Source organism: Primulina eburnea, chromosome 9, assembly GCF_022965805.1.
Source record: "Primulina eburnea isolate SZY01 chromosome 9, ASM2296580v1, whole genome shotgun sequence".
In the NCBI taxonomy this organism is placed as follows: domain Eukaryota; kingdom Viridiplantae; phylum Streptophyta; class Magnoliopsida; order Lamiales; family Gesneriaceae; genus Primulina; species Primulina eburnea.
The window spans coordinates 25783650-25791064 of record NC_133109.1 but is presented as its reverse complement, the minus strand read 5'-3'; positions in this window follow the sequence as shown (position 1 = coordinate 25791064).

The following is a 7415-nucleotide window of genomic DNA, read 5'->3' as shown; positions in this document are numbered from 1 at the left end:
CGGATGGAAAGCTGTGCTAAACAGCAGCTTCGTACCCATGGTCGAATGTAAACTCTTCCAAAATGAGGAAGTGAATATAGGATCTCTGTCAGATACGATCGAAACTGGAATACCATGAAGTCGGACTATCTCCCGGTTATACAACTCCGCGTACTGAACCATGGTGAAAGTCATCTTAATAGGTAAGAAGTGCGTTGATTTGGTAAGACGATCTACAATCACCCAAATAGCATTCGATCCCCTGGCTGACTTCGGCAATCCGGTCTACAAAATCCATGGTAATGTTCTCCCACTTCCACTCGGGAATAGGAAGAGGCTTGAGCAAACATGCTGGTCTCTGATGTTCTGCCTTCACTAACTTGAAAGTCAGACACTAGGATAAAATCGTCTGATGTCCTTCTTCATCCCTGGTCACCAATACAACAACTGCAGATCTTTGTACATCTTCGTACTCCCAGGGTGAATAGAGTACGACGACATATGGGCCTCTGATAAGATGTCTGCTCGGATAGAATCACTGCTAGGAACCCATATCCTGTCTCGGTACCTCACAATACCGTCGCTGACTGTATACAAGACACTGCCCTTGGCTTCATCTCGCTTCTTCCACTGTGCCAATTGCTCATCTGCTGACTGACCACTGCGAATACGGTCAAGAAGGGAAGACTGAATGGTCAAGGTAGATAGACGGGGAACTCTACCTCTAGGATAAGTCTCCAGATCAAACCTCTACATCTCAAGTTGAAGAGGTCTCGAAACTGTCAAATGAGCCATCACTGCGACTTTTCTGCTCAATGCATCCGCCACTACATTAGCTTTACCCGGGTGGTAGCTAATGTCACAGTCATAATCCTTCACAAGCTCAAACCAACGCCTCTGACGCATGTTCAGCTCCTTCTGCTTAAAGAAATACTTGAGGCTCTTGTGGTCGGTAAAGATCTGGCACTTCTCTCCATACAAATAATGCCTCCAAATCTTCAAGGCAAAGACTACTGCGGCCAACTCTAGATCATGGGTGGGGTAATTCTTCTCGCGGATTTTCAGCTGTCGAGAAGCATACGCTATCACCATGCTGCATCAATACTGCGCCAAGACCGAGCTTCGAAGCATCGGTATACAGAACAAACTCGCCGGGTCCTGACGGTGTGGCCAAAACTGGTGCTGAAATAAGAGCTTGCTTCAAAGTATCGAAGCTCTTCTGACAGTCATCGCTCCACACAAACTTCACATTCTTCTTTGTCAATGATGTGAGTGGAACGGCAATGGAGGAGAATCCTTGAATGAATTTCCGGTAATATCCTGCTAACCCAAGAAAACTGCGGATCTCAGATGCATTCTGTGGCACAACCCAATCTCTGACTGCAGCGACTTTCGCTGGGTCTACCTCAATGCCACTGCTAGAAATAATGTGGCCTAAGAACACCACCTTCTCTAACCAGAATTCGCACTTACTGAACTTTGCGAACAACTTATGCTTCTGCAAGGTCTGCAACACTGTAGTCAAATGCCTGCCAAGAACGAGGATGTCGTCTATGAACACTATCACAAAATGGTCGAGATACGGCTGAAATACGCGATTCATGAGATCCATGAAGATCGCTGGCGCATTCGTCAGACCGAACGGCATCACAAGGAACTCGTAGTGACCATAACGAGTCCTGAAAGCAGTCTTGGAAATATCAGCATCTCTCACCCTCAACTGGTGATAACCTGAATGCAGATCAATCTTGGAGAAAATCGAAGCTCCCTGCAACTGGTCAAACTGATCATCAATTCTTGGAAGTGGGTATTTGTTCTTCACTGTAACCCTGTTCAACTCCCGGTAGTCAATACAAAGCCTCATAGAGCCATCCTTCTTCTTAACAAACAAGACTGACGCGCCCCAAGGTGAAAAACTCGGGCGAATGAACTCCTTGTCGAGTAGTTCCTGAATCTGCTTCTTAAGCTCTGCCATCTCTGTCAGTGCTAATCGGTACGGAGCTTTGGAGATCGGATCCGTACCTGGCATAAGTTCAATAGAAAACTCCACCTCTCTCTCGGGTGGCATACCAGAGACGTCTTCAGGAAAAACGTCTAAGAAATCTCTGACAATCGGAACATCTGAGGCTGACTGGTTGGGTTCCTCGGGGACCGATACAAAGGTTGCTAGAAACGCCCGACACCCTCTATGCATGAGTTTCCTAGCCTGAACATACGGAATAATGAGCGGTAAAGGAAAGTACCTGTCCGGCTCAAATAAGAACTGCTCCATTCCATGCGGTCGGACTAGAATAGATCTCCGCTGAAAATCGATCAAAACTCTGTTCCGCAATAGCCAGTCCATCCTCAGGATGATGTCAAATTCTGGCATCGGTAGCACGATCAGATCGGCATAAACTAGATTACCGTGCAGCTCCAGATCTATATCGCGAATAACATTGGTAGCTGCCATCTCCTCGCCTGACGGCAATACTACTGAAAAGGCTATGTCTAGCCTAATGGTCTTGATCTTGAGAAAGTTCGCAAAGACCTCCGAAATAAACGAGTGAGTGGCCCCTGAATCTATCAAGGCCTTGGTAGCGGAACCAGATATAAAAATTCTCCCTGAAAGATAGGAACTCTAAGTTGAATCCAATAGTTACAAGGACTAAACTTATAGACATGCAAATGTCAAAGTTCTTCTAACTTAAATCTCCAAAATAATTCTGAGTAGAGCATGCAATCCTATAACACTTCTAAGTTCAAAAAATCTTAATTCCGGTTTCCAAAACGCTGAAATTCGAATAATAACTTAAAGCTTAAAGGTACCTATCATCAACATAGTCTCCGGGTTCGTTTTCGTGGCATGGAGAGCAAAAACTCTGCCTTGGGTAGGCAGATTCTTCTGAGGGCACTGCAGCAACATGTGGTCTGGACTGCCACACTTAAAACACTTCCCTGAGCCAGACATACATGCTCCAGGATGGCGGCGTGAGCACCTGGGATAGACTGGGTGCTCAAAAGTCCTCAGGGCTGGGCGTCCCCGCTGCTGCTGCTGGCCTCTGTTCCTAGGTGGCCCATGAAATGGCCTCTTGTTTTGCTGCTGATGCTGATGAGGAGGAGGACGGTTTGGTACCTGGACTGGGCGCTTGACCTCGCGATCCCTCTCGATATCCCACAGATCCTGTTCTGCGGCTAGAGCTTTGGAGACTGCAACCTCATAAGTAGTAGGGTCAGACACCCTAACATCACGGCGCAAGATCGGCTGTAGACCCACCTAGGAAATGCATCATCTTGGCTTTAGCATCGTTCGCAATCAGGGACACAAAATGATAGCCCCTCTAGAACTTACAGATGAACTCCGTAATCGTCATGTCTCCCTGTCTCAGACTCATGAACTCAGTGGTCAACCTGGTGCGTACTTTCCTCGGCAAAATACTTGGAGTAGAAAACCTCCGTGAAACGCGTCCATGTCAGCGTAGCCAAGTTCAAGGCTACTGACGCTCCTTCCCACCATAAGCGGGCATCTCCACTGAATAAGTAGGTGGCACATCGGACTCTGTCTGCATCTCCAAGCTCCATAAACTCGAAGATGACCTCGAGGGATTTGATCCATCCCTCGGCAATCATGGGGTCAGACGTCCCAGAAAACTCCTTCGGATGCATCTTCATAAATCTATCATAAACAGCCTCGGGCCCTGTCGGCCTGGCCGCGGCAGCGTCAACAGCATTATTCCCCGCAAACTGAGCGAAGAATTGCGTCATCCCAGCTAGCATCTGGGCATTCATATCAGGCGGAGGGGGTGGAGGTAAGTCTACCTCCCGCCTACGATCCTCACCGTCTTCATGACGGCGCTCCTCGCCACCTCTTGGGCGTCCCACTTGGCGTCTAGGGGCATACTGTTCCATGCATAACCCATACGTAACTAACATGCATAATTCCATAATTTATTTAAATCCAATACTGAACAATAAAAATCTGGACGTAATACATATTTCATGAAGACATGCTGTTGAATAATCCATGCTTTAAATAAAATGCTGAAATGTAAAACTTACAGACCGAAGACGTGACTTCGTGAGCTTCTCGTGGTTAGTAGTAGTGTAACCCTTTACAAGAACATAGGCTCTGATACCAACTATAAAGGTCCGAAAATCCTTACTTGAAAATTTGCGGAAAATTAAAAATTTTCTTTTTAAATAATTAAAATGCCTCATTCACAACTAAACCAATAAACAAAGTTTGATATTCAAAATGGCAGCGGAAGTAAATATTTGTTTGCAGAAATAACAAGTTGAAAATATTCAACAACGGATAAAAATGTTTGCATAAAATGGTAAGTGCTGAAATTGAGGTCCTCGGGTGCCACTACTGTCGACCCAAGCTGGCTCACTGGTCCCCGCCCTCGGCCCCCTGCTCATCAGTACCTACAACAATCAAGTCTAGTGAGTCTAAAGACTCAACATGCATATATCGTAAGTAACGAGTAAAATATAATTTGCATGGATAAAATATCATGTCATGAGGCATTCTGAAAATAACTTGTACTGAGCAATTATAATACGTGCATGACTGAATTAAATATCATAGTAAAAATGTTTGCTCCTTGGAGCCCTGTACTGAAATGACTGATAATAATTTTCTGTTGAGATTATGGTCTACGCATGTGGCCCCTGCACTGAACTGAACTGATCGGTAACTGGCTACTAGGGAGTATCAAACTGAACTGAACTGACTGGTCACTGGCGACCGGGTGGTACCAAACTGAACTGATTAGTCACTGGCGACCAGGTAAAATAATGCTCCCATAATAGTGAATTGACCACAAGCAATATCGCATAAATCTCAAAAATAAGTATTTTCTATTTTTATGCACGTAATATAATTAAATGGCATAATGAAAAATACGGTACTATTTTACCAACTGGATTGGATCGTCCCTAGGCTCGCTGCGACCTACATATGCTATGAAAAATATGCAATATATTTTTCAGGGGTAAACTATGCAATTAAATTTCGAAAATGCGACAATTACGTCTAACGACTTCGTATTTAATCATGACTCCGAACCAACGCGAACCAACACTGAACCAACGTAATGTCATGATTAAAATACGCTTAAAATTATGAATTTATGCTCCTAAAATGATGAGGGTCGAAATTTAGGTGAAATGGAGGCCAAAACATGAAATGCTCTTTCGAGAGTCAATTTGGCACAGTCGCACCGTAAATTCTCGTACGACTTCAAAAATGATCCGAATCACAATCGGCCAAAAACGTGGACTTCCTAACTCGATGAGGCACTGTCCAGTCCAAGGCCATAGGCTAAAAGCCAACCAAGAACTCAAACGAGCCTCCGAACCGTCACAGCAAGTTGCTGTCCAATTCCAGCAGCAGCAACTTCGCTTGCATCACGTCGTTTGCGAGACTTTTGGCCATTGGGGCTTGAACCACCGACCAGAGCCTCTCCACAACATCCCAAGGAATGATTTGAACCATGGCTAAGGGCCCTAGGCCAGCCACAATTGCCTTCACTCCAGCAACCAACCGAAACGATTCACCCGAGCACACAATTCTGCGCGTGGGGTGTTTGGCTTCACTTGCTGTCTCGACTCGTTCCAGTGGCCATTTGATTGACCATGGCACGACCTAGACTTCATGGGGCATGGTGTGAACCGTGGCTAAGGGCCATAGGCCAACCAAGATCCACACCGTTCCACCATACTCGAACCAACACATGCTGTCAAAACCAAAGGGGCCGAGAAGGGGAGGGGCTGTTCTTGCGTTTGATTTAAAAACCGATGCACCATGGACCAAGCCACCAAAAGGGAAACTTAGTCATGTCTTATACATGCTAGGGAAGTGATCTAACCATGGCTATAGTCCCCTGGGGCAGCCATGATCCGATCCATTCCCTTATGACAGCAACATCAGATTTTTCGGACACAAGTGGACACAAATGGAGTTGCTGTCGTTTCCTTGGTCTCGGCTGACATGGGACTCAAACCACTGGGCAATTGTGTTCCTAACATGTCCTAGTACATGCTAGATCAGCTTTGGGGAGCCTGGAAGTCGATCCAATACCTGCACAACGAAAACTAGCCAACCCGTGAAGCACCGAAAATCTGCATGCTATTTTCTGAAAATTTCTTTGATGATTTTCGGTTTTTGACATGGGAAATGATGATCATGTAATAAAAAATAATTGATAATAGAACTTGATTGAAGAGCAATAAAAACATATGCATGCCTTGGTTTTCGTTTGACAGAAAAACGAAAAGAATAGACGATACGGCGCGGAGGAGACGGAGTTGCTTCTCTTGTTTTCTTTCTAGTTTTTCCTCCTTGTTTTTACCCTAGGCTCTCACGGTTTTCAGTGCTGAAGGAGGCTAGGATTTTCGAGATTATGGAGTGGGAGGGAGTCTAGGAAATTAAATGGGAAGATACAAGATAAAGGGAAGGGAAAATATTCTTTCTATCTACTAGTTTGAGTGATAAGGAAAAGAATGATATCAAAGTTATTTCTTGGGGATACTAGAGGTGTATATGGGCGATTTTAAGGTCTAGGTGCAAGGGAGAATTGATTTAATTAAATCTTGGTAGTGATTTAAAAGTTGGGGAGGACAAATCTATCTAGAAAAGTTAAGGGGATAAATAAAGAATTAGTTGAAATAAAATCACTATTAAATCTTTAAAAAAAAAGCATGGCCGATTTTTATCTAGCTAGGTGGGGTGGGATCTTGCTCAATTAATTATCATGGAAGATTTGTTGTGATAAAACTATTTCCCAATAAAAATGGATAGGGAAGACTATTAATTAAATGAGTTGCCAAATAAACTTTTAAATCAAATCATAGGGCCCGAAAATTATAATAAAAGAGGAGGGAAAAATATTTCTTAAATATTGAACTTTAAATCTTTAGTGTGTTATCTACTCATTAAATATTTTAAAGAATTGATGAATTAATTATTGAACTCAATTTACTACTTATCTCAACTTATTTAAATAATTCCTTAAACCTTCTTTTTACAATAAATTTACTTATTATTTAACTTAAATAAATTTCAGGAAATGTTTTATTAACATTAAATTTTATCTCTTTACTCCAACTCCGGTCCGGCCTCACTTAAAGAACTGAAAAGAATAAAATTTACACTACTGAATAAAATAATAACTTCAAAGAAAGCATTTAAATATTCATGCAATGAAGTCAATTTAAGTTTAAAATACTAGAATTATGCATGGCTTATACGTAGTCTAATTACGGGTTCTACAACTAGGCTCCCAAGACGGCACCTAGACATGTACTAGGGAGTATTAGGACCATGTTGGTCCATTAGTTCAAGCCCCATGCATGCTGGAATTCAGAAATTGACAACAACTCTTCCCTAGTGTCACTTTGTGTTCGATTTTCTTGTTTGCTGTCAAAGGAGGATGATTCTGATCTTGGCTGCC